Raw genomic sequence first — 27,109 nt, forward strand, 5'->3', positions numbered from 1 at the left:
GTCGAGATGCAGCCAGGAGAGGAGACAAGGAACCAAGGCCAAAGCCAGGATGCAAAGCCGAGGTGCAGCCAGGAGAGGAGACAGGGAACCAAGGCCAAAGCCGGGATGCAGTCAACATGCAGCCAGGAGAGGAGGCAGGGAACCAAGGCCAACGTCGGGATGCAGAGTCGAGGTGAAGCCAGGAGAGGAGACAGGGAACCGAGGCCAAAGTCGGGATGTAGAGTCGAGGTAGCCAGAACAGGAGACAGGGAGCCAAGGCCAAAGCGGGGATGCAGAGTTGAGGTGCAGCCAGGAGAGGAGACAGGGAACAAAGGCCAACAACGAGATGCTGAGTCGAGGTGCAGCCAGGAGAGGAGACAGGGAACCAAGGCCAAAGCTGGGATGCAGAGTCAAGGTGCAGCCAGGACAGGAGACAGGGAACCAAGGCCAAAACCGGGATCCAGAGTCGAGGTGCAGCCAGGACAGGAGACAGGGTACCAAGGCCAAAGCCGGGATGCAGTCTAGGTGCAGCCAGGAGAGGAGACAGGGAACCAAGGCCAAAGCCGGGATGCTGAGTCAAGGTGCAGCCAGGAGAGGAGACAGGGAACCGAGGCCAAAGTTGGGATGCAGAGTCGAGGTAGCCAGAACAGGAGACAGGGAGCCAAGGCCAAAGCCGGGATGCAGAGCCCAGGTGCAGCCAGGAGAGGAGACAGGGAACCAAGGCCAACAACGGGATGCTGAGTCGAGGTGCAACCAGGAGAGGAGACAGGGAACCGAGGCCAAAGCCGGGATGCAGAGTCGAGGTGCAGTCAGGACAGGAGACAGGGAACCAAGGCCAAAACCAGGATCCAGAGTCGAGGTTCAGCCAGGACAGGAGACAGGAAACAGAGGCCAAAGCCGGGATTCAGTCAAGGTGCAGCCAGGAGAGGAGACAGGGAACCAAGGCCAAAGTCGGGATGCAGAGTCGGGATGGAGACAGGAAACCAAGGCCAAAAACGGGATCCAGAGTCGAGGAGCAGCCAGGACAGGAGACAGGGAACCAAGGCCAAAGCTGGGATGTAGTCAAGGTGCAGCCAGGAAAGGAGACAGGGAACCAAGGCCAAAGTCGGGATGCAGAGTTGAGGTGCAGCCAGGAGAGGAGACAGGGAACAAAGGCCAACAACGGGATGCTGAGTTGAGGTGCAGCCAGGAGAGGAGACAGGGGACCAAGGCCAAAGCTGGGATGCAGAGTCGAGGTGCAGCCAGGACAGGAGACAGGGAACCAAGGCCAAAACCGGGATCCAGAGTCGAGGTGCAGCCAGGACAGGAGACAGGGAACCAAGGCCAAAGCCGGGATGCTGAGTCGAGGTACAGCCAGGAGAGGAGACAGAGAACCGAGGCCAAAGCCAGGATGCAGAGCTGAGGTGCAGCCAGGAGAGGAGACAGGGAACCAAGGCTAAAGTGGGGATGCAGAGTCGAGGTGCAGCAGGAGAGGAGACAGGGAACTAAGGCCAAAGTCGGGATGCAGAGTTGAGGTAGCCAGAACAGGAGACAGGAAGCCAAGGCAAAGCCGGGATGCAGAGTCGAGGTGCATCCAGGACGGGAGACAGGAAACCAAGGCCAAAGCCGGGATGCAGAGCCGAGGCGCAGCCAGGAGAGGAGACAGGGTACCGAGGCCAAAGCCGGGATGCAGAGTCGAGGTGCAGCCAGGACAGGAGACAGGGAACCAAGGCCAAAGCCGGGATGCAGTCAACATGCAGCCAGGAGAGGAGGCAGGGAACCAAGGCCAACGTTGGGATGCAGAGTCTAGGTGCTGCCAGGAGAGGAGACAGGGAACCGAAGCCAAAGTTGGGATGCAGTGTCGAGGTAGCCAGAACAGGAGAAAGGGAGCCAAGGCCAAAGCCGGGATGCAGAGCCGAGGTGCAGCCAGGAGAGGAGACAGGGAACCAAGGCCAACGACGGGATGCTGAGTCGAGGTGCAGCCAGGAGAGGAGACAGGGAACCGAGGCCAAAGCCGGGATGCAGAGTCGAGGTGCAGTCAGGACAGGAGACAGGGAACCAAGGCCAAAACCAGGATCCAGAGTCGAGGTGCAGCCAGGACAGGAGACAGGGAACCAAGGCCAAAGCCGGGATGTAGTCAAGGTGCAGTCAGGACAGGAGACAGGGAACCAAGGCCAAAGCCGGGATTCAGTCAAGGTGCAGCCAGGAGAGGAGACATCGTACCAAGGCCAAAGTCGGGATGCAGAGTCGGGATGCAGCCAGGACAGGAGACGGGAAACCAAGGCCAAAACCGGGATCCAGGGCCGAGGAGCAGCCAGGACAGGAGACAGGGAACCAAGGCCAAAGCCGGGATATAGTCAAGGTGCAGCCAGGAAAGGAGACAGGGAGCCAAGGCCAAAGTCGGGATGCAGAGTTAAGGTGCAGCCAGGAGAGGAGACAGGGAACAAAGGCCAACAAAGGGATGCTGAGTCGAGGTGCAGCCAGGAGAGGAGACAGGGAACCAAGGCCAAAGCTGGGATGCAGAGTCGAGGTGCAGCCAGGACAGGAGACAGGGAACCAAGGCCAAAGCGGGGATTCAGTCAACGTGCAGCCAGGAGAGGAGGCAGGGAACCAAGGCCAACGTCGGGATGCTGAGTCGAGGTGCAGCCAGGAGAGGAGACAGGGAACCAAGGCCAAAGTTGGGATGCAGAGTCGAGGTAGCCAGAACAGGAGACAGGGAGCCAAGGCCAAAGCCGGGATGCAGAGCTGAGGTGCAGCCAGGAGAGGAGACAGGGAACCAAGGCCAACGACAGGATGCTGAGTCGAAGGTGCAGCCAGGAGAGGAGACAGGGAACCGAGGCCATAGCCGGGATGCAGAGTCGAGGTGCAGCCAGGACAGGAGACAGGGAACCAAGGCCAAAACTGGGATCCAGAGTCGAGGTGCAGCCAGGACACGAGACAGGGAACTAAGGCCAAAGCCGGGATTCAGTCAAGGTGCAGCCAGGAGAGGAGACAGGGAACCAAGGCCAAAGCCGGGATGCAGTCAACGTGCAGCCAGGAGAGGAGGCAGGGAACCAAGGCCAACGTCGGGATGCAGAGTCGAGGTGCAGCCAGGAGAGGAGACAGGGAACGGTGGCCAAAATCGGGATGTAGAGTCGAGGTGCAGCCAGAACAGGAGACAGGGAGCCAAGGCCAAAGCCGGGATGCAGTCAACGTGCAGCCAGGAGAGGAGGCAGGGAACCAAGGCCAACGTCGGGATGCAGAGTCGAGGTGCAGCCAGGAGAGGAGACAGGGAACCGCGGCCAAAGTCGGGATGTAGAGTCGAGGTAGCCAGAACAGGAGACAGGGAGCCAAGGCCAAAGCGGGGATGCAGAGCTGAGGTGCAGCCAGAACAGGAGATAGGGAACCGAGGCCAAAGCGAGATGAGTTGGCTTTATTTGAACAAATCCTTCGATTCATTACTTGCGCATCTTGCAGTGTTTCACATTTTCATATCAGGATTCCTGTGACATCTTGTACAATACAAGTCTGTGGGCAAGAGTACTAATACGCACAAGTTCAAGTGCCCTGCCACCAAAAATGAGGAATAATGACCCGCCTGTTCTTGGAGATCCAAAGCTGCTTAGATAGTTGATGGTAGCAGAGATTCAGCCTTGAGGGTTTATTTCTTCTCATTGAAGGAGTGTCTCCCCTCTCTGTTTATGCAAGGCTGGACCCTGACACAATACATTACTATTATTATCATTATTATTATTATTAGCCCTACCTCATCTTGGCGCATCAGAGCACTGGACAGTTCATCAAGCCAAACATGGTGGCGAGAATTTAGCAAGTCATCAAGGAAACCATAGCAACAATTATCACGGTGCAACATCCGGATGCAGGAGTTTGGAATCTAGGATACTGGCGGGTGCTGTTTGAAGAGCCAGGTCTTCCCTAGACTGAAGGAGACTTGGAGCCGTCCAGATTGCTACCGGGATAGGGTTCCAGAGGACTAGAGCATAGCCTGAGAACGACTGTTTCCTAGTTTTCTCCTTGCAAACCAGTCTAGTTTCCAGTCTGGTGGAGGTCTTACTGTGAGATGACTGTGTGCTGCCCGATGTTTTTAGTTTGTCCATCAAGGAAGGTGGCGTACCAGCGGTTGTTGCCTTGTAGGTGAGATGCACAGTTTTGAAGCAGATCCTAGCCACAATGGCTAGCCAGTGTAACGGGTGCAGGTTGGGGGGGATGTGGTCTCATTTCCTCTCACCAGCGGTGAGGCAAGCCACTTGAGTCCAGGTGAGCAGCTAAGAGCCATGCAAGGAGGGCGTAACCCCAGGGCTTGCACCACTGTATGGAAGTCCTGTCGTGGGAGGTTGGGCTTCATGTGGTGGAGTAAGGAGATCTAGAACCAAGCGGTTTCAGCATTTTTCGTGATGTGTTGCTGGCAGGACAGATTGCTATCCACAATGAAGCCTGAGTGGGAGAGCTGAGAGTTGAAACCATCCAAGCGGATTCTCGTCTGGCCACCTTTCAGTGGGTTCCAGTTTGGCAGGATGGCACAGGAGTAAGCTTTAAGTAGGCCCTTTTCATCCACGTTTGAATGATTGCAATACAGATCGAAAGAGAGTAATATAATGTGGGCCCCCAGCCTAAAGGTACAATTGTGTATCGTCTGCGTAATGGTGTATCATGATGTTTGGGTCATTTAGGAGTGAGCCCAGCAGTTCCATATAGTGGTTAAAGATGAACAGGAAGAAAATGCCCATCTGGACAGCCTGGAGTCTACTAGATAGGCTGGATGGGAACCATTTTTGGACAGTGCAAGAGAAGCCCACACGATGTGCAAGAAGGGTGAGTGGTGTGTTATGATTGACCACGTGGAACTCATCTGAGAAGTCCATGAGGACAGGCAGGATTAAGTCCCCTTTATCAATAATCTGAAGGGCTTTGTTGACCACCTGGATGGTCGCTGTTGCAGTCGTGGATTTGGGGAGGAACAGAGATTGATAATCCCAAGCGGTCCAAGTTACTCAATTATTTTAAGTAGTTGGTTAAAAACTACTGTAAATACGCAACCTCAACATCCTAAAAATGCACGCACGTACAAGGTAAGAAAACTCTTTTAGCAAGACATCAGACCCCTGGTAGTGGCGTAGGTGTCACATGCTTTCTGTGGTGTGACATTGTATTTGGAGTAAATGTCGATTTGTCACTTTTTTTGGAGCTTTCAGGCTGTGTGCTGCACAGCAAAACATGCGCGCAGCGAAGTATTTTTCATTATATTGTACTCTTTTCACCACTCTTATATCATTAGATAAGGTTATGTTGTTTGATTTATTTGAATGGTGTAGATTGATCTTTAGTAAGTGTAGTTGTTAGTTGGTGTAGTGAGCAAGAGGTCGGCCATGTTAATACACCATTGCTGAAGGCTGCAGAGTTTGTCATTTTAGTGTACTAGGCTGCATTTATAAGCTATGGTCATTTCATTGAAGTTTTGTTTCTGCTGCTGGGCAGAACGCTTCAAGTAGCCACTGTCAGGATGGAAAGAGATGCCAATCAATTCCCAGTTAATTGTTGCGAGGAAGGATGTTCTCAGGGGCCTGAAACAAAACTCGAGACAGCAGGTGCCTTCCCAGACAATAGACAAAGAATACACAATGGTTGTGAAGGACACCGTAAAACACACAAGAAGGCCCAGACAACAGCATTGCCAGAATATAGAACTAGGAGCGCAAACAGAGTGCCCCCACTGAGAGCACAGCATTTAATTCAGAGGTAAAAAGCGCCTTGGTAAAACGAATAAATAGAAGGGATTAACTTCCAGGAGCATGTTTTATCATACAGCAATTAATTGTGAAAAGATAACTAGAAGGTTACACCCAGAGTTGGCAGCATATATCGACAATGGAGTTGCAGGGGATATGATATGATATTTTATTTGTAACACACTCATACACCGGTGTTTCAGAGCGCAACAAGGCAAGGGAGGGGAACAGGGGAGAACAAAACAACGATCTTACTAGGCCCAGTGACATTGAGAACGTGCAAGTGCATGGGAAAAGTGAAAAGTGCATGGGGGGGGGGAGAGTGGAAAGTGTGAAGCAGATACCTAATAATAAATACAAAATTAAATAGATAATGAAGCAATAAAGAGGGGTAGTGCAGCCAACAAGTGGCAAGTGCTGTGCTTACGGCAGCAGAACTGGGTAAGTCTGATAAGTGCATAAAAAAAAGAAAGTGGGGGGGTGGGGGACTGTATGGGTACAGATACAGTCCCCAGTGCAAGGGGTGGCAGGGTGAGCAGGTACCTGGGCCAAGGGGACAGAGGGTGGCCAGGTGCACAGTGCCAAGAGAGAGCAGATCAGCAGGGCAGAGGGGGAGCGCAGGCAGAAGAAAAGAGGAAGGTCTTGAGGTGCTTCCGGAACCGGAGATGGTTCTCCTCAAGTTTTAGAGTGGCAGGGAGGCTGTTCCAGGTGCAAGGCACGGGAGGCCAAAGGGCCAATTATGGGGAAGGGATCGGTGTTCCTTTGGATGCAACAAAGTTTTGACCTCACTGATTTCCACTCACTATATGATTGGTCAATCTTGGTGGGATGCTACAGCCCGAGCTATCTCAGGTGTCACTGTCCAATTAGGCAACGTGGCATTTTGTGTTGACCATGAAATGATGACATGTTTAAGGGGTGGTATTTGTAATGGTCATGAGAAAGGAAACCTCCAAAAATAATGTTAAACGTGTAGTGCTCTTTACGGACTTGCTGATGAACAGCCAATTGATATGTCGGAATCAGAATTAACATGAGAATATCAGAGAATATATTATTTTTGCAGTTTTCTGCCTTAAATATGTAGCCCGGAATGGGTGTGTTGTCGTCACCAGGTCTGGTTTAGTTTTATACCAGATATTTCTTTTTTCTAGGTGTTGAGTAGGTTCTCAGTTCAGTTCCACGGAGCTGTGTGACATTCTCTCGGCCGCATTCACAAATAAACAGCTGTTTTTTCTTGCAGGTTGTGCACTCCATTTTTGATTGCTTTCGTGTTATTTTTTGGATTACCTTCAGGGACTGCACCTTTGAACTACCTTATAGATGACTTTGCCGATAAACAGCAGGTCTTCCAGATCGATGGTGGGTTTTTCCTGCAGTGGGTGAATAAGTCCTGTTTTAGAACATCACTGAGAGAAGCATTGAGAGCAGCAAAGGCAGGATGGATCATTTTGTTAGGAATGTTGGCCGGGAGGGTGTCATTGGTCTAAGGGCTCAGTTTTCTCAAAATGTTCAATAGTGAATATTAGGAAATATGTATTTCACCCAGACACCTACTACCCCTCTCAACTTCTCCTGATTTTCCATCTGCTCTCAAACGTCCAAGAAGCTTCTTTGGCCCATGCAGTGCTTGATAAAATACCTCATTTTTTAAGCAGCCTTTAATTCATAGACAGGCTCATTTCAGCCGAGACGAGCATACAAGCAAAGTGCGCTTGGATCACTGTTTGCTTAGAAATAATAGTGCAAGTGGCTCAATGCACCAGTTGCAGCAGGCGCAAAGGCTGCAATAGTGACAGTCAGCGCATATTATCTAGAGCAGAAGGGGAAGTGTCCATGTGCAGTTGTTGCGGAAGCACAAGTGAGGAGAACTACTTTCAAAGGTGAACCAGCTCGCAATGGCAACCAGAGAAAACAGAGGCAGTGCAGTGCACACATGATACATTTATGGATGTTTAAGGCTCTGTGACTTTAGGGGACATGTGTCGCAGGGCTTATTGACTGGAAGCAATTATTATAGTGGGCATACTGGTGAAAATCTAGTGTGACAAAGTCACCTGTTTGTCGCCAGAGGAGCAGTACTAGGGATCTCTGGAGACCAAGGCAAACCTCCTGATCAATGAGGCAACCCTTTGAGCTCGTTTTAAGGTAGATCCCAAAATCTTCTCAGTCTTTCCTTGGATGATCCAGGAGTATGGAAAAAAAGAAGCAAAAAGCCTCCATCTCAGTCAGGGCTCTGTTCAAGGTTGGTTTTCTGCCCAATTTCTTTTATTTAAATATTATTGGGGTTTTGGAAAAATGCCTCAATAGCCTTACCTCTTTGCAGGGTTTCCCGGCTTCAACAAAATGAACTAATGGACCAGTCGTTGTCAGGATGTCCAGAATAAAGATCTCCGTCCTGTGTCCAAAACCTATTCTGACCCTCACACTCTTAATGCTAGTAGAATGTACTACAACGGAAAGATTAATGTCTCTCGGCTGCTTCCCTGCAACCTTCCTCGCTTTCTAATGCACAGTCCCAGTATGCAGAGAAAAGCCCTTGAAGTGTTCCAAAAGAAAGTTCCCCAAATCAGAATAACAATCTCTAACTTATTGGTTGGTTTATTGGTAAAGGAAGTGGCTTTCTTCCCTTGAACAGAGTCCGGAATTGCCAAGGGGGACAATCCACATTCCCGGGTCTTTCTACCTATTGTGATTAATAAGAATACATGCTTACTATGCACTTCCCGGTTCTCTGGCAAGCATGGCTTACTATTCGGACAAGTATTGCCAATTTGTATCATTACAGTTCTCTGCAAAATGTCCCTTTTGACACGCTACCTTGGTGTGGTCTCCTGCCAAGGTGGGTGCGTAACCACTATGCCAAGTATTTCTCTTCTTGTCTAGGGAGAACGAAGGAAGAAAGGGGTGTTGCAAAAAGTTGCCCTACTGATTTTCTCTCTTTTAAGTGGGGTTGTTTTTTACCCCCTTTTTAAACCCGGAGTGCACTTTTTCCCATAAGTATACCTTTGCCACTTTGGCGGCTATAATTTTTTAATTGTCTGCAAGTCTGGATTCTCTCATCGCTGCCGCTTTCTTTATACTACTGTCGGTTCACTTTGTTTTTCTCTCTTGAACTTCCACTGTCACTTTTCTGCTTCCACCTTTCGTACCAGTGCTACCACGACCAATACTGCTACAATTCTTTCTACTAATGCTCTTTCGTTCAACGTGCTTCAGCGTCTTGAGAGGATAGCTCAGTAGGCGACGTGCTCGCCTTGGAAGCAAAACGACACAGAGCACTACAGGTTCGATCCCCGGGTCTGTGTTTAGCAACCTCTGGGTATTAAGCGCATTCTAAATATCATATCATTATTTTTTGTTTCTTTTTATTTCCGGGTCAGTTTCCCTCATCGTGGAACAACTAGAACGTTGCCAGCAGTTCTGTGCCTCTTTGTATGGCATCCTCGTCGCAGTACCACATGTATTTATTACTGGTGTTCTTTTTCCAGATCATGCTGTTTTATGCAGTCTAGGACTATTTGGAGTAGGGGAAGTGTAAAGGTTCTTGTTCATGTCCTGTTACAAGCAGTGGTGTAGTGTCTGTTTGCCACACAAAGGGACGATACTTTCAGGTTTGTCACAGGGGGAAACATGCTTCACACGTGCGGAGTGCAAAGCAGCGTAACCCCATGCCCACAGGGGGAATAAGTACAGAATTCAGACCACTCAATCACTGTTTGAAATATACAGAACAAAAGGGAGTTTTTCTACTCCAGTCGGCATACAGCCAGAGGTCAATGAGTGACGCAGGATTGAAAAAGCAGCACATATCAGGCGCGTGCTCCGGCATGGACTGTGACCCAGAGCCAAACAATAATGATACCTCAGAATAAGAAATCACACCAAGTGAACGCTTGTGCTCTGAGCAGTGGATGGCACTGAAAGCATGCAGTGAAAATCTAGGGATGCCGGAGCCCCAGGTCCCTGGGCAGCCATGATAGCACTGCCTGGTCCCTGCCTGGCCCCAACATGGCAGACAGGATTCTTGTAACTTCGGCCCATCTGGCATGACGCCGGCAGTCACATACGAATTCTGGGAAATTGATTGGGGAGTATATGGAACCATAAGAGAGGGACCTATAATGAAGCAGCCCTTTTCGGAGAAGCGACACACAAATCAGCACCTGTAAAAATAAATGTGCCAGCCTTCTCACCTGGCGCAAGTTAGGATGGTGTTCGGCAGGCAATGAGAGTTAGTATAACGACGTTCCATTTCCCCACCAGACGTCGCAGAGAGGACAGGAGCCCTCTCCACCTCTGTAAATTGGTTGAGCTTTGCTTCTTTTGCTACTGTATGTAACTGTAACTATGATTCTCAAGATTATGCGCCCAGTTGCCCTTGGGCCCAGTGCGCTTTATAAATAAATAAAATACAAATACAAATACACTGGATCCCTTCAGGTGAGTGTCTATTTGTGCACAGTACATGTGCATGTATTCTACGTCGGCAGCCACAATATCTAATTATTGCAGAGATCTGATTTTATTGAGCTCTGAATCTGCACACGTCGCATTGAAGACCTGGTGCTGTTGTTTGCCTGATTTATACAGCCATTGTGAGTATTCCCATGATCCCTGCTAATGGCCACCACGTTCGCTTGATGAAACGAACGGTGAAACAACTTCTGCATCTGCTGATTGGCTGAAAACTAATCAGCCAACCAGTGCAACCGACAGGCGGGAGCCGGCCTTATTTTCCAAAGGCCTGGTTCACAAGGCCTGTCTGTGCCTGTCCGGGCCTTAAGGGCCATAGGGCCACGAACCGCTGTCTTACCCTCGCTGCTTCCCGCCATTCACAATTGCCTCATCCCGCATGGGAAATAGCTGCGCCTGCACCATTTCCAGACGAGGCTCAGCATATTCCTGAGATACAGGGTCGGCCGTTGCTGAGGGTAAGCACAAACTGGAGCCACGTAGATCTATTGTCTCAGCATGCCTCCGAGCTGTGGCTAATGTACTTCGAACTCTCTCCAGTTGTTGAGGAATACCGGTTTCCAAAACACGACTTTTCAACACTCTGCTTCGTGCATTTGTCAATATCAGTTATAGCCTCGATGTTCTACTAAAAAGCTTCATTGTACTAATGCGAAATGTGGATGAACAGTTATACATGTTTGATAGAGGGTGAGCAGCCAACCTATTTAGCAACCATCTAGGTGTTACCCACCTATACCTCGCCATGTCCCAATGGTGAACTGCTGCGATATATAATGACATAACTATATATTCGTCCGGTGCAATCACCAAGCAGCCCTATGCATATACTAAATACGATCTGTACCCTGCTACAATAGCTATGTGCGAATGAGGTCTCTAGTATGATATAGTCTGCCACCCTCTACACAGGACTGGCATATGATACCTGCAACTTGTCATCCTACCTTTCTTGGAAAATACCAACTGTTGCACCATGCCTTTTTGGGAAATGTTAACTGCAGCACCCTGCTTTTTTGGGAAATACTGATAGCTGCACCCTACCTTTTTGGGAAATATTGATTGCTGCACCCTGCCTTTTTGGGAAATACTGATAGCTGCACCCTACCTTTTTGGGAAATATTGATTGCTGCACCCTGCCTTTTTGGGAAATATTGATTGTTGTACCCTACCTTTTTGGGAAGTATTGATTGTTGCACCCCTCCTTTTTGGGAGAAATTGATTGTAGCACCCTGCCTTTTGGGAAATACTGATTGCTGCACCCTACCTTTTTGGGAGAAATTGATTGTTGCACCCTGCCTTTTTGGGAACTATTGATTGTTGCACCCTGTCTTTTTGGAAATATTGGCTGTTACACCATACAATTTCTGGGAAATATTGATTGTTGCACCCTACCTTTTTGGGAGAAATTGATTGTTGCACCCAGCTTTTTTGGGAAATATTGATTGTTGCACCCTATCTTTTTGGGAAATATGAACTGTTGCACCCTCCCTATGTTAGGAAAACACTGATTGTTACACCCTGAGATTACATACTTATCCTAGCCCTCTGCTGCTCATAGGAAAGTGCTCCTAACCACCTCTCAACGCACACTGAGCACCATGTGCTCCCCTAAGGCAGACCCCCGGCACCCTGCTCACCGCAACATGCACCTTCAAACTCGTACACTCCCACTCCCGCACAAAACTCAACCCATGAGTGCTTCCTGCCATAACCTTGAGCTATGCTCTAGAGACATGGACGACAAAACTAAAGCCCATTACACAACTCAACCACCCTCATCTAACCAACAGACCACAGACAAGACCCCCTTCTCATTCAGAGACGTCGATGAGACAGAAGTCACTGCCATAATGAAGAACATCAAACCATCCACGTGCAAAGGGGACATCTTCCCTGCATCCCTATTCAAGGAATGCGCAGACTTCCTCACACCGTTCTTCACGGCATTCATCAATGCCTCTTTTGCATCAGGATCGGTTCCCTCTAGCCTAAAAGAAGCGTGGGTTTGTCTCCTTCTAAAAAAAACCTTACTCGACCCTTCCATCCCCAATAACTACAGACCCATCGCCACTCGACCCTTCTTGCATAAGATTCTGGACAAAGCAGCATACCTGCAAGTCCAGGAATTCCTAGAATCAAACAACATCCTAGGCACCCGGCAATCCGGCTTCGGTCCAGGTCCTGACACCGAGACGGCCGTACTGGACCTTAAAAATCACATAGGTGATATCAGAGACTCTAGCAGACCTGCCCTTCTCCTACCACTCGATCTATCAGCAGCATTTGACCTAATAGACCACAACCTACTATGTCAACATCTCTCCTCCTCAGCCTTCTTCTCTCAGAGCGCAACCACCTGCCTTGCATCCTTCCTTGATGGTAGAGTCATGCCTGTCTTCTCAAACCTAGCAGGTGCAAACCCCCCGACACCATCTTCTTCGGAGGACCACAAGGATCCTGCCTATCTCCCACATTGTACAACATCTTTACTATCTCCCTTTTCTATCTACTTGACTCGCTCGGCATCATGTACATTAATTATGTCGACGATACTCAAGTCCTCATTGCTCGCTCCGGCAACTATGAAAATGATTCCAACACACTTAGCGCCATCCACGCCACCATCCACACATGGATTGCAGAAAACTGTCTCTGTCTGAACGAAGACAAGACAGAATTACTACTGCTAACCCCCACTGACTCAAAGATCATCCTAGACACGAAATACCAAGCTTTCAAAATTGACAACATCACCATCCCAGTCTCCCAATCAGTCAAAACTCTGGAAGTCTACTTAGACACTAACCTTACAATGTCCAGACAATTAAACGCAATGCCACCAGACCGTTTTTATCCACCACCAACGCTCTATCAATTGAACGAGCCATCATAGGCTCGAGGCTAGACTACTGTAATGTAATCTATACAGGAACCTCAGCAAAAAACCTGGACAAATTACAAACCATTCAGAATAACGCCCTCCGCTCAGCACTGGGCATCTCCAAAAGGGAATACCTTTCGGCAGCCAGACAACAAGCACACTGGCTGCTGGTTCGCCAGCGCATCCTATTCAAGACACTTGCCATCACGCATAGATGCATCCACCACACTGCACCCACCTAACTTTCCCACAGAGTGCTCCTGCCCCCGGCTGCAAGACCCATTAGAACCCCATATGCCAACCTACTGCCAGTTCCTCAAATTAAACGTGCAAGAGGCAGTGGCCCTCACTTCCCATTCATTGCCTCTAGACACTGGAACTCACTGCCCTACTCCATCAGAAGTGAGCCTTCACATCTTGCCTTCCTCAAGGCCGTCAAAACAAAACTGCTTGCCTGAAGCTGATTCTTTTTGACCGCAGCGCTAATGTATGCCTGCCGCTTGAACGATGTAACCAAGACTATGAATTGTGATCAAGCAATTTTCCTAAATATATTGAATAATACATGTATAAGGGCCCAATGTAACCGATCTCCCACCTATGTATTGCAACTAAGACAACTGCCTGTAACAGCGCCTCGATGCCCCTGGGCTGTGTGAGCACTCTACAAATGCTAATGAATAAATAAAGGAGCTTTAAGAGAGGAGAACCTGTGCTGGCCATGCCAAGAGAGCCACATAATGACAGGGAAACAGCGAAGGAGGTGGTTGGGCCGGTTACGCAAGAGCATAGGAGCAACTAGCCTCGGAGTACTGTGGAGAATCTGGGCCCAAAGACTGACTGGTGTCAGGGTGGTGCTAGCTACGCAGGAAAAGCATGTGGAGAGAAGCCACCTGGGAACCTGAGCCCAGAACCTACTGGCAGTTGGAAGCCCAGCAGCCCAAATAAAGAAGCCTGGCTAACCTTTAAGAATCCAGAAAGAGGGGAAAAATGAGACCCAGAAATAACCAGGTAGAGTGGATAATTCCTACCTGCACCAGCAATCAAATAAAACCCAGGGCAAGAGGGTTGGGTCCAATACAGGACTTGCCTGGTAGCAGCTAGAGGGTGTTACCTCAATTTAAAAGCAGAGACAAAGGACATGGAAAAGACAAAGAACATGACACAGACAAAGGCCAAGGCAGAGACAAAGATCAAGGCCAAGATAAAGACTGAGGTAAAGACAAAGACCATAACAATGAGCAATAAAAAGACAAATACCAAGTCAAATAGAAAGGCAAAGTAAAGTGAAAGACAAAGGTAAAGTTCATGACAAAGGCAAAAACAAAGTCCTAGACAAAGAAAGAACCAAGGCAAAGACAAAAAGGTAGTCATTGACTAAGCCAAAGATAAAGGCCAAGTCAAAGGAAAAGGCCAAGGTAAAGACAAAGTCTCAAGCAAATGCAAAGGCCTAAACAAATGCAAATAAAAGACAAAGACATGATCAAGTCAAAGAAAAAGGCCATAGTAAAGACAAAGGCAAAGGCCGAGATAAAGAAAACGCACAAGACAAAGACCATGTCAAACAACAAAGCCAAGGTAAAGGCAAAGGTGAGGAAATACAAAGCACAAGACAAAGACCATGACAAATACCAGGGTCAAGGTAAAGATAACAGCCAATTGAAAGACAAATACCAAGACTAATGCAGATATCAAGGCAAAGACAAAGGCTAAGATTGACAGAAAGACTGAGATGATGACAAAGGCCATAACAATGACAAGGAGCAAGGAAAAGGCAAATACCAAGTCAAAGACAGAGGCAAAGTAAAGCGAACAGCAAATGCAAAAATGTAGCCCTAGACAAAGATAAAGACCAATGCATAGACAAAAGGTAGGCAATAACTAAAGCAGAGACGTTAAAGTCAAGGTCAAGACAAAGTCCAAAACAAATACAAAATGAAGGCAAAGGCAAGATCAAGTCAAAGACAAAGGTGAGGCAAAGACAAAGCCCAAGGCAGATACAAAATCCAAGGCAAAGAGAAAGGGCAAGATAGAGATGAAGACCAAGGCCACAACACAGACTGAGGCAAAGAACAAATTAATGACAAAGGTAAAAGAAAATACAGATACAAAGTCAGTGACAAAGGCAAAATAAAGTGAAAGACAAAAGCAAAAACAAAGTCACAGACAAATAAGATGACCAAGGTGAAGACAAAGGGTAGGCAATGAAAATGACAAAGCCAAAGAAAAAGACCAAGTCACAGACAAAGGCCAAGGTAAAGGCAAATACCTAGTCAAAGGCAAAGGTAAAATAAAGATATACAAGGCAAAGCCAAGATCAAATGAAAGACAAAGGCCAAAGTAAAGACAAAGACAAAGGCCAAGGCAAATACAAAGCACAAGGCACAAGGCAAAGACCATGACAAACCCCAACATCTAATACAGAGACCAAGACAGAGACCAAGATAGAGACAAAGACTGGGACAAAGACCAAGGTAAAGTCAGATTGTAGGTAATGACAAAGACTAAGCCAAAGATAAAGACAAAGTCAAAGGCCAAGATAATGACAAAGACCCAGGTGAAGACAAGGAGCAGGAAAAGAAAAATACTAAGTCAAATACATAGCAAAAGTAAAGGGAAAGGCAAAGGCAAAACCAAAGTCCTAGAAAAAGAAAAACATCAAGGAGAAGTACAAAAAGGTAGGCAATGATAAAAGTCTAAGCCAAAGACAAGGACATATGTAAATACAAAGGCCATTGTAAAGACAAAGACAAAGGCCAAGGCAAAGACAAAGCACAAGGCAAACACAAAGACCAAGTCAAACATCAAGGCCAAGATAAAGACAAAGATCAGGGTAAAGACAATCGTGAGGCAAAGACAAAGACAAGACAAAGTCTAAGGTCAAGACACAAACAAAGCAAAAACAAAGTCTGAGCCATAAAAGAAGACCAATGCGAAGACAAAAGGTAGGCAATTAAAATGACTAAGCCAAGGCCAAGGTAAAGTTAAAGACCAAAGTAAAGGCAAAGGTGGAGCAAAGACAAATGCCACGACAAAGAAAAATACCAAGAAATGACAAAGGCAAGGAAAAAACAATGATCGAGGCAAAAACAATGCCTAATCAACGACAAAGGCCAAGATATAAAAAAAGGCAAAGACCAAGGCAAAGGCGAGGATGTAACAAAGTCCAAGGCTAAGACAAAGACCAAGTCAAACACATAGGCCAAGTTAAAGCTAAAAACAAAAACAAATATAGATTTAGACAAAGACAACTACCAAGGCAAAAACAAGAACAAGTCAAAGACAAAGACCAGTGCAAACTCACGAGGCAAGACAAGAACAAAAGTGAAGAACCTAACATGGGTGAAGGCAGCGATAAGAAACTGTGCCAAGGCCCATTGAAATCCCCACGACCGAGTGACTTGCAGAACACCACCCTGGGAGGACACCCAGGAGCTTGGAAATGAGAATAAAGGATGGACTCTGGAAATTGGATTTGCATTATTCCCCATCTCTCCTCATGACAATAGAGGGTGGCATGGAAAAACAATTACAGGAAATGCCAGCCCAATTAGCCTATGTTGCTGGAGTAAACAACAAGAAATCTTGAAACAGGCGAAATTGAAAACGTTAACAGCAAAGTTCTCAAACTACATGCATTTAACTGAAGCGCGTAAAGCTCTAATTGTTTTAAGAGGCAATTTTTGTGCACATTTTTAAAGCAATTACTTTGCTTATTTCTTGTTTAATCTTCAGGAAAAAGGCATTTTCAACGTAGAAATGATATCAACGACCCCTCGTGCCTACCTCTCCACACACACGTGCAGATACAGATGATGATATGGACTGACATCCATTGCTTCTACTTTTGTTTCAGGGGCTCTAGCTGATATTGAGCAATGCTTCCATAGCCACACATCTGCCTGCCTGTCAATCCAGCCACCTACCTATTCATCTATCCATCTCTGTATCTTTCGACCTGTTTTTCTATGTATCCATCTCATTATCTAAATATGTATCTATCTGACAGTCTGTCTACCTTTTCTTCAATCTGTTCTACTATTAACCAACCTATCATGTGTTTGATCCGTCATCTATCTGTGTCTCTCCCTATATTATCTATCTATCTATCTATCTATCTATCTATCTATCTATCTATCTATCTATCTATCTATCTATCAATGTATCTAGGTATTGTTCTATTGGTTCCATCTAGCTACCTAGATACCAAACTATGTGTATTTATACCTGTTTATCCAGGTATTGCCCTTTTGGATCATGCATATATCCATCCAGTTTCTATGTCTTGCTCTACATTATCTATCTATATTTCTATCTATCTATCTATCTATCTATCTATCTCTCACCCTATATGATCAATCTATGTATATATCTCTCTGTCCGCCTATCTAAATATTATTCTATTGCTTCTATCTATCTATCTATCTATCTATCTATCTATCTATCTATCTATCTATCTATCTGTCTGTCTGTCTGTCTGTCTGTCTGTCTGTCTATCTATCTATCTATCTATCTATCTATCTCTCACCCTATATGTTCAATTGATGTATCTATCTCTCTATCTGTCTATCTAGATATTATTCTATCAGTCTATCTATTAATCTCTCTATCTATCTATCTATCTATCTATCTATCTATCTTTCTATCTCTCACCATATATGTTCCATCTATCTGCCTATCTAGGTATTGTTCTATTGGTTCTATATATCTGTCTATCTCTTGCTATGCATATCTATCTGTCTGTCTATCTATCTATCTATCTATCTATCTATCTATCTATCTATCTATCTATCTATCTATCTATCTATCTGTCTAGGCATTGTTATATTGGTTCTATCGAGCTGCCTAGCTACCCATCTATGTTTATTTATACTAGGTATTGTTCTTTTGGATCTATCCATATACCCATCTAGCTAGCTATATCGTGCTCTACATTATCTCTCTATATGGCTATCTATATTTCTGTAACCCTATCGATTTATTTATCTATCTCTCTATCTAGGTATTTTTCTGTTGCTTCTATCTAACTATCAATCTATGTTAAAGGTATTTATATCTATCTATACTTACATCCAGCTATGTATGTCATGCTCTACATTATCTATCTATCTATCTATCTATCTATCTATCTATCTATCTATCTCTTTCTCTCTCTCTCTCACCATACATGTTCTATCTCTCTGCCTATCTAGGTATTGTTCTATTGGTTCTATCTATCCGGTTTTCTATCTCTTGCTATACATTAGCTAGCTAACTCTCTATCTATCCCTCTGTCTGTTGTTACATTTATCTATCCATATATCTAGCTATCTTTATGTCTATGTATTTATGTAGGTGTTGTTCTATTGGATCTATCTATCCAGCTGTCTATCTCTTGCTATATGTTATCTGTCTATCTATCTATCTATCTATCTATCTATCTATCTATCACTCTGTCATTACATCTATCTATCCATATATCTATTTGTCTAGCTGTCTTTATGTCTACCTGTCTATCTAGGTGTTGTTCTATTAGATCTATCTATCTTTCTATCTTCCTATCTGTTGTTACATCTATTGTAGATGGGGGGCCAAATCTGACCCTCATGCCCCCCCACAAGACTCCCGACACGAAGGCAGAGAAATGACAGATGTGCCTCACATTTAGGCCCATCACAGCAGTCCTTGATGTATCGCAGGTGTGACAAACCTTACTATCTCAGAGAGCCATCAGAACGTACCCAATTGATGATTTGGACAACATCGAAATGACATCAATCGATCAAAACCAGAAATCAATAACATCATCACTGACATCACAATGTAGCCGCACTTATACATGAAGTACATATTCATCCATTCATGAAGTTACATGAACATGCACTAGTTTATTGCATGTAGGCATAAATCACATGCTTATGACCCACGTAGGTAGAGGACAGACACACATACATATTTCTATATATTCAAATCGTTTGCCAAAGCTTAAACCACAAGATGCCAAGTATTCATATATTGATCTTGCACATGCTTGACTGTCACTAACATGAAGAAGCCATAGGAATAATATGGAAGCTATAGGCCTCTGAAATGAATGACAAAGGAGAAACAGGCTTTGGGTACATGGAAAGGCTGACATGATCGCTGCAGCCAGAGGCGTGTCGAAACGATGCACCCAGCCAAGGACAAGTGGAGACGGGAAGGTTCTAGTTACCAAGACAATGAGCAATATGCAGAAAATCAGACCAAAATCCTCATGAGACCATGAAATGAAGCAGGACAGCTTCATTTCATGATCTCAACGCATGTAATCCAGCTGAACAGGACAATGCCCATTCGGCCAAGGTAGACAGAGAAGACTGTTCCCATTGAACCAGAGGAGAATGGTTACAAGTGTTGCCTGTGAACTGTCAACTAAATGCACTCTCCCAGGCTTAGATGTTCAGAGATGGCAACATTAGCGAACACATTGCACCTCCATGCTCATTCCCATTGCCTTGACATGGTACACGCATCTGGTAACTGTCCAGGGTATCAGGGATGGGGAGCACATTCTACCCCATCCAGAGTCACCTTTCACATGGATATATAATTTGTTGCAAGGGTCAACGGTCTCTCTGTGGCCCTGCAACATTGTAGATTGATACTAGTAGAGGTGGATCCCGGGGTGAGCCACTAGATACGGCTTTCAAATAGTAGAACTAACCCTTATAACTCCAATATGTAGCTCCCCAAAACTGACCAATGTAAATGTCTGATAGTTTTCTGGAGTGGAACCTGGATTTGTGATGTCACTACAGGATAAAACCAGCTGATACATGCTTAGAAGCTGAGAGCGCCAGAGAATATGTGTTTTCCTGGTGTGATCCCTGTCATTTATGTTTGCTAATAAAAGACAGTAACTTTGCCCCATGGCTGAGTCTTCCCTTCTTGTGGCAGGGAGTCTTTGAAGGGCCCAAGTGTTCTCTGCTGGTAATTGTAGTGACTGCTAGAGAGCCCCGGCCACATCTATACACTATCTATCTATGTATCTCTCACCCTGTATGATCTATCTATTGTGAGAATCCGGAAAGCATCCTCACTTCCCTCTGCCCAGAATCCTCTACTCAATTGGCCTGGGAAAGGCCATCGCTTTTGGATCCCGACCCTCGGGGTGGATATGCGAGGGAGGATCTCCTGAGTAGAGGAGACTTGGAGAATGGAAGGAGGGTGTCTTTAGGTGAGAGATGAATCCCCCATTTCCATTCCACAATGAAGCCTCAGTTCATGAAGCCTTTCTAGGATATTGTCAAACCCCCTCTCTCCCTTCTTTACCAAACCCATCTCAGGTCAAGTGTCCCTATAAAGGAACATGGAAAAGACCAAGAGGGAGAACATCTTCTCTTAAGGGCAGATCAGACCCACCTCCTCTGGGTAGATCAAGAAATGGGCAAAATGCATCCCACCCTTCCCCAACCTTCATAGATTATTACCACTCTTCCCCACAGACACGCAATCTGCATATATCCCATTCAGACCGGGACGAGGAAGAGGCGACTAGGAGGAATGCACACTCCCACCTATGCACACCACTGAGAAGAGGAAGAGGAAGAGGAAGAGGACTTAGAATGAGGAAAATGAAGAGGACTGTAGAACACCATTCTGAAAGTCAGGCATGTTCCAGTAATAGAGTTAATTGTAGTCAGGCAAAGGCCCTGCACCTTAAGAGGTTACATGTGCATCTAAAAGGGAGTGGCCCACATGAGAGGGGAGATCCGCCTGGGAAGCCAAGATGCCGTGGAGCAGGCTGGAGTGGAGAAGCCGGTGAAAAGGATGCCAGCGGCTGCAGGAGAGTGGGAAGGCCACTGGGGTTGGAGACAGCTGCTAGAGAGTCCAGAGCCCTGCAGAGCTCCAAGCTGTGTGTGTCCAGCTGTAGCTGGGTGGAAACAGAAGCTGCCACTTAACTGCAGGAGTCTGCGTGAATGTCAGGAAGAGGCAAGCGTGACTCCCTGTGCTCCCAATATGAGAAAGAGGAGCACACAAGTACCTGGTGGAACTGCTGGATACCGGTGAGTGACAGGGAGAGAGCACTCCGGGGGCTTGGTCTGCTCCAAAAAAAGGGTTGAACACAAAAATGCATATAATGAAAGGGTCTGGAGACCCCCGGGTATGGAGACCACTTACTAAGTGTCAAGACAATTACCAAGTACTTAACCAAGATTGAATATCAAACTAAAGAAAAGTTATGCACAAGTGAAATGAAAATACCACACAGATGGAGAGAAACTGATGTGTATTTACAAATAGAGTGAAATTATGGGGAAAGTATTTATGAACAATGTGAAAGTGAAAAGCCAAGTTAAAACCAGTAATGATAATTGGTTAAGCGTGTGAAAGGCAAATAAGAAGCACTATTGGTTAGTATGAAAGCAAGGTGATAACAAGGAGTAAATACAGCAAAGTGAAGTGTGTGAAAGGCACATGTTGGCACGGTCAAGTAACAGCCAAGAAGAAACAAGAGTGCAAATGGACTAATGTCACAAGTGCAGAAAGGAATCATATGGTGGCAAAGCATCCAATGAGAATCAATGAACATTATAAAGTACCATGGGTTATCGGTTGCCTGACCGTTGATGGGTGGGCCGTGTGGTCCGACAACTGTGCGTAGACTGAGTAACCCCGACTCGGAGTGAGCCAAGGAAAACAAGGAGATTGAAGTTGTTTTGTCTTGTTTCATCAGGCTGAAAGTGACTAAAAGAGAAAGAAGAGCCAAGCAAATGGTGAAGAAGCCTAAAAAAATATACTTTGTACCAAAATTTAACAAAGTAGAATTAACTGTGGACTGTGTTGAACTTGGGGAAGGGAACCCTGAGGTTGTTTGAAACTTTGCTGAACTTGGGGAAGGGAACCCTGAGGTTGTCTGGAACTTTGATGAACTTGGGGAAGGGAACCCTGAGGTTGTCTGGAACTTTGTTGAACTTGGGGAAGGGGTCCCTGAGGTTGTTTGGAACTTTGATGAACTTGGGGAAGGGAGCTCAAAGACCTTTTTGTGGAACTGTTTTGTGTCTAAAGAAAAAGAAGCTGAAAACATATTAAGAGCTAGAAGAAGCTCACAACCTTAATATGAACACTGTTTCTTTGGGTGCTGACATCCCTACACATTGTATAGATTTAGTTGTGAGGGCAAGCATAGGCTTTGGACAGAGATGGACTTTTAAGTTGAACTTTAGGACACAGACTATCCTTAGTTTCTTTAGGTAGGGAAATCCCACCATAGCATAGGGCAAGTTAGGCTTTTCTCCATCCTAACATTTGAGAGATAAAAAGCTCTGTTTTAGAAAAGTGAATCTGTTGTCTGTGTCTTACTTCATGATGCCTTCAATCTATCTATCTATCTATCTATCTATCTATCTATCTATCTATCTATCTATCTATCTATCTATCTATCTATCTATCTATCTATCTATCTATCTACCTCTTGCTCTACATCATCCTTCTATCTGTCAATCTATCCATCATCTATCAATGTATTGATCACTAATACACTATCTAATCCCCAATCTATCAATCTAACTGTTGCTCTATTTTTCTTTCTATCCAGATATGTATGCATGTATGTGTATTTAGAAGTATTTATATATCTGTGAATGTATGTTTGCATGTGCATATGTATCTATGAATTGTATGCCTGTAAGTATATAGGCATGAATGAATACAATATAATGTATTAGGCCCACAAATACCATAAAACCCAGCCTAATGACAAAAGAAAAACAACAAAGGCAAATAAATAGGGCATGTATAGCAGTTTCCGTCCCCCACTCCCGACAGTCGCAACATATTTCATCAACATTGCGGCAAGCCTGTGTTCACTGTATGCATCTCTGTGTAAGTGTGCGTATATGTATGCATATACACATCAATGTGGAGGTGCATGTGTAGCGCGACGTATCTGAGGATGTCGTCCCTTCTCCCCTAGGGGGAGACCTTTCCCCTGGGACCAGGGTAGTGCATTCACAGTACAATAGTCCCCATGGGGGTGATACAGAGAGGGTCAGTCACATGGGAGGGGAAACCACTTATGGGATTAGGGATGACTTTTCCCAGAGAACACGGTATGGCCCTTTTGTCCCACACCCCTTCTCTTGTCAAAGTCCAAACTCTCCTTCCTCCCTATTAGAGAGTTCTAAGATACTTTTCTGTGAAGTCAGTACATCCAATAAGGTAGACCAGAGTAAGGCACAAGAAAAACAGACATTCTTCTCATACTATCCCAGTACCAGTACTGGGACAAAGAAGAACGTGAAGAGTTTAAGGATTACTCCATCAAACCACACAGAGCGGGCTAGTCTTACACGAGAGCCCATTGGCTCTAAACAATATGCCAGAAATTGTGGGAGTTCAAAATTGCCTCACCTGAGAAGATGTAGCAGAACCGGCGGCAGCGAGAAGCAGCTGGCAACTCTACCCCAGCAGATCCAGAGAAGGAAGGCCAGACACCGAGCACAGAGGTTGGAGACAGGCATCATACGGCCCCGGATGGAGGAACGATACAACCGCCTAATGAAAGCAACCTCTGGGCATCCCAGGGACTCGAGCATGGCAACCGCAAGAAGGAGAACTCCCAGAAGGATGCCGGAGCTGAAACCACTACGAAGGACAGCAAGTCGCAGAACGCTGTCGGAGCCTCGCAGAAGCCATCCGCTGCTCAGAAGCCGCTCACCAAGACACAAAGTAGGTGGGAAGCCGAGGGGGGCTGGAGGTCCACGAAAATGAAGAGGGGGACCTAAACCTGGCCTCGTTGCACCTATCCCACTCTCATCTCGGCGGCAGAGAAATGAAAGGTGTACATAGTTTCTGAGTCCCTCCTCCCCATAGCCAATGTATCACAGGTGTCAGAAACCCTATTCACTTAGACAGACATTCAGACCTTATCCTGATGACATCAGAGACGAGCCTGCAATCGATGGAGCAAGTTGACTGACTGTAACCTCGAAGAAGGCTGATGACGTCACGACTGACACCATGACATAGATGCGTTAGACATGAGGCAAATAGGCATGATGCAAAAACCGCAAGTTGCACAAGAACACATATGAACTGCTTGCTGATGCTTAAATGCAACTGGCATGGGCGGCCATGTAAATCAAGTTGGAAGCCATTGTTTCATTAAAGTGAATGGACGGAGCTGAAAGTACTCGACGATACAGAGAGGAACCTGACAGGCTGATGCCGCAGAGACGCATAGACCAGGCTTCCACCACAGCCACTCTGCACAGCCTTGCCAAGGACACAGAGAGAGGGAAAGCTTCAAGGACACAGACAAGAAATGGCACCCTCAAGAATACAAGCTGAAAATATGCATAAATGCAAGCAGGAGAAATCAAGTTTGCGTTCCCTGTATGTGTGATCTTAACCTGGGAGAAAGAGCCTACTCATTCGAGCCAGGCTAAGGTGGCTTTTCTCATCCAACTGAAGACAGGATGAAACAAAAGATGGTAACTTGTTGAGAACATGCAGCACCTTCGGGCCATTCTCGCCACCTTGAATAGTAGCACTTAGCCTGGTAACTTTCCTAAATTCCAAGGCTGGGAAGACTCTCTTTGACCAATCCCTCTTCATCTTCCACACTAAGCTCACACTTAGTTGCATTTACCAAGTACAGCACACTAACCTGAAATGTTTAGTTGCAACATTTAGAAGGTGGTTGCTGGAGGAGTCACCAGCTATGTCCAATTGATGGATTAACCCCCTATATAGTATATATTGATTTCCTCACTAACATAGATTATAGTAAATATAGATTTCCTCACTAACCAATCCTGATCCCCGCCAGGTTTTCGGGTGTATCTTTATTTTGTGACATCACGCAGCATCAAAACTGGACGACAGACCTGTTATCGACGAGAGAGATCACTGGAGAATGTTGCATTGTTCATGTCTTAATCCCTGTTGATTATTTTTGAATAAAGATAGTAAAACATTTCTTGCATGGCTGTTCTCTTCCGTTTTTAGTGCAAGGGATTTCCTTGGCCCAGTTCCTCTTGCTAGTAATTAGAGAGATTGATAATTCCCCTGCCTTAATTCAGGTGGTAGCAGAGGACGGTCGCTAGGACCCAGGCAATTACTACCATTTTTCCTGCCACGTGCCCGAAGGGATGCCTCGCGACCAGCGAGGACCGGATTGAAAACCATGTGTGGAAATTGAGCAGGTTGTCAGGATCCACCTTGGAGAAATTCCTGCCCCTCCCCGTGGGACGGCAAGCAGACAAGACAGCAGAGAGGCCCTTAGAAACAAAGTGACAGCTTGGCTACATCAGAAAGCAGGGCACGGGTGCAAAAGACTGACTGATCTGAGAATCCTATGAAGGGTACAGATTGATGGATGGTGCTCTCTTGCCAACAGAGATTGCATAGTAGAGGGGTGGGCGAAGCAACCTTGCTCGTTTCCTGAGTATATGCACAAAGGGTGTCGACTGTGCCCTCAAACCTGAAAGTGGTGGATGATTACTCAGGGGTTGTATAACTGCTCTAGGGGACTTGGTAGAGTTAATGAATCAGTTTCCAGTGCCGCTGGAAAATGTACTCCAAATTTAATGTCTGGACCTTTTTGTGAACTATATGATTGGTGCTTTATGGGCTGAACCTTTGTTATAGAAATCTTCAGTTGATAACCTTGTCATGCTGCCATGTTTTGTTCTTTCTTCTTTGTTTATTAGGTCCAACTATGTTTGTTGTGGTATTATTGTTGTTGTTGTTTTCTTGTTTGTTTGTTGTAAATACTGTTTGTATATGTGCCCATTTTCCCATGAGCCTAAGGTGCAATATAAATGGGTAAATAAATAAATAAATAAATAAATAAATAAATAAATAAATAAATAAATATTAAAAAGAACTGTCAGCTTCATGTTTGCCCCAGTGAAAGGTATGTGGCAAAACTTTGTGGCTCCATTCCAAGTTAAAAAAGCAGCAAAATTGGTGCAAAAGTAATTTGCTCCATTTTTTTTAGAACAACTGCAGATTTTATATTATCTAGCCTCTGGTATGTCAATTCCTGTGATGTCATTACGGGTCCCAGGCCATGTGACTCCAGTTCCTGTGATGACATCAGGATCTAAAGTCATGTGTTATTCCTTCTGCTAAAACTGGCATTTTTGTGAAATTATGTGTTTGGCTTTCCTCTGAAGCCTATTCAATTTCTGAATTTGGGCTCTAGGAAGGGCAGAATACAGGGTTTGCAGTAGCCCACCTCAAGAGGTTTTGAGAGCCTGAAGGTATGATATGTTGGTGGGACCTTAATAGTTCATGATCTTGACAGCCGCATGTATACATTGTTCAAAGTTAAGCCCTGATGTTTTGGCCTTGGGGACTATCCGGGGTTTATCACCCAGCAACTGCACCCAAAAATTGATCAATCCACGTTCTTCTAAAAGAGCCGTCTGTGGATGCAAGGCAACAGACCCAGGACTTTTCTGCCTCATCTCATAGCTCTTATTCTCTGGCAAATAACAGCAGAGCTGTAATCCCTCAACGACAACCATTTATTGAAGATAATGGCCTAGTTCATCATCACTAACTAGTCTTTTGCTCCTCTAGCAAGGGAGCCAAACCTCTCCTTCTTGGTACAATCAAGAGCATCAGGAGATTTACATGACTTGGATGGCCCCAATGCCTTGGTCCTTTCACCAGTTTTCGACACACTCAACAACCAGCTTCACCTTGCCTTGGCCCATCGTGCTCACCTAAGACTAGCCTTGATGAAATTCTTCTTGCCGACTCAGAAGCAATCAGCGGCACTGCTCTCTTTTGGAATCAAACGAAGTGGCATAACCTTCCAGGGTACGACTAGCTTCCATGCCACCCCCCCACCTCCCTTTCTCCACTATTTGTCTCAACCCATTGGCCAACCTCATTAGTTATTTTTAGGTATTTCATCCACTGCTGTCCATGACTCCCAGAAGCTCCAAAGACTAGAAGACAACTCCAACAGATCAGCCGTCAACCTCGTCAAGCGGGCGATGAAAGAGACTGAAAGGATGACTGCAAAGGGCCCTACATTCATCCCCACCAAAGCTGAGGTCATTGCATACAACTCCAGCCTATTATT

Source organism: Ambystoma mexicanum, chromosome 11, assembly GCF_040938575.1.
Source record: "Ambystoma mexicanum isolate Mex_15411 chromosome 11, UKY_AmexF1_1, whole genome shotgun sequence".
NCBI lineage: Eukaryota > Metazoa > Chordata > Amphibia > Caudata > Ambystomatidae > Ambystoma > Ambystoma mexicanum.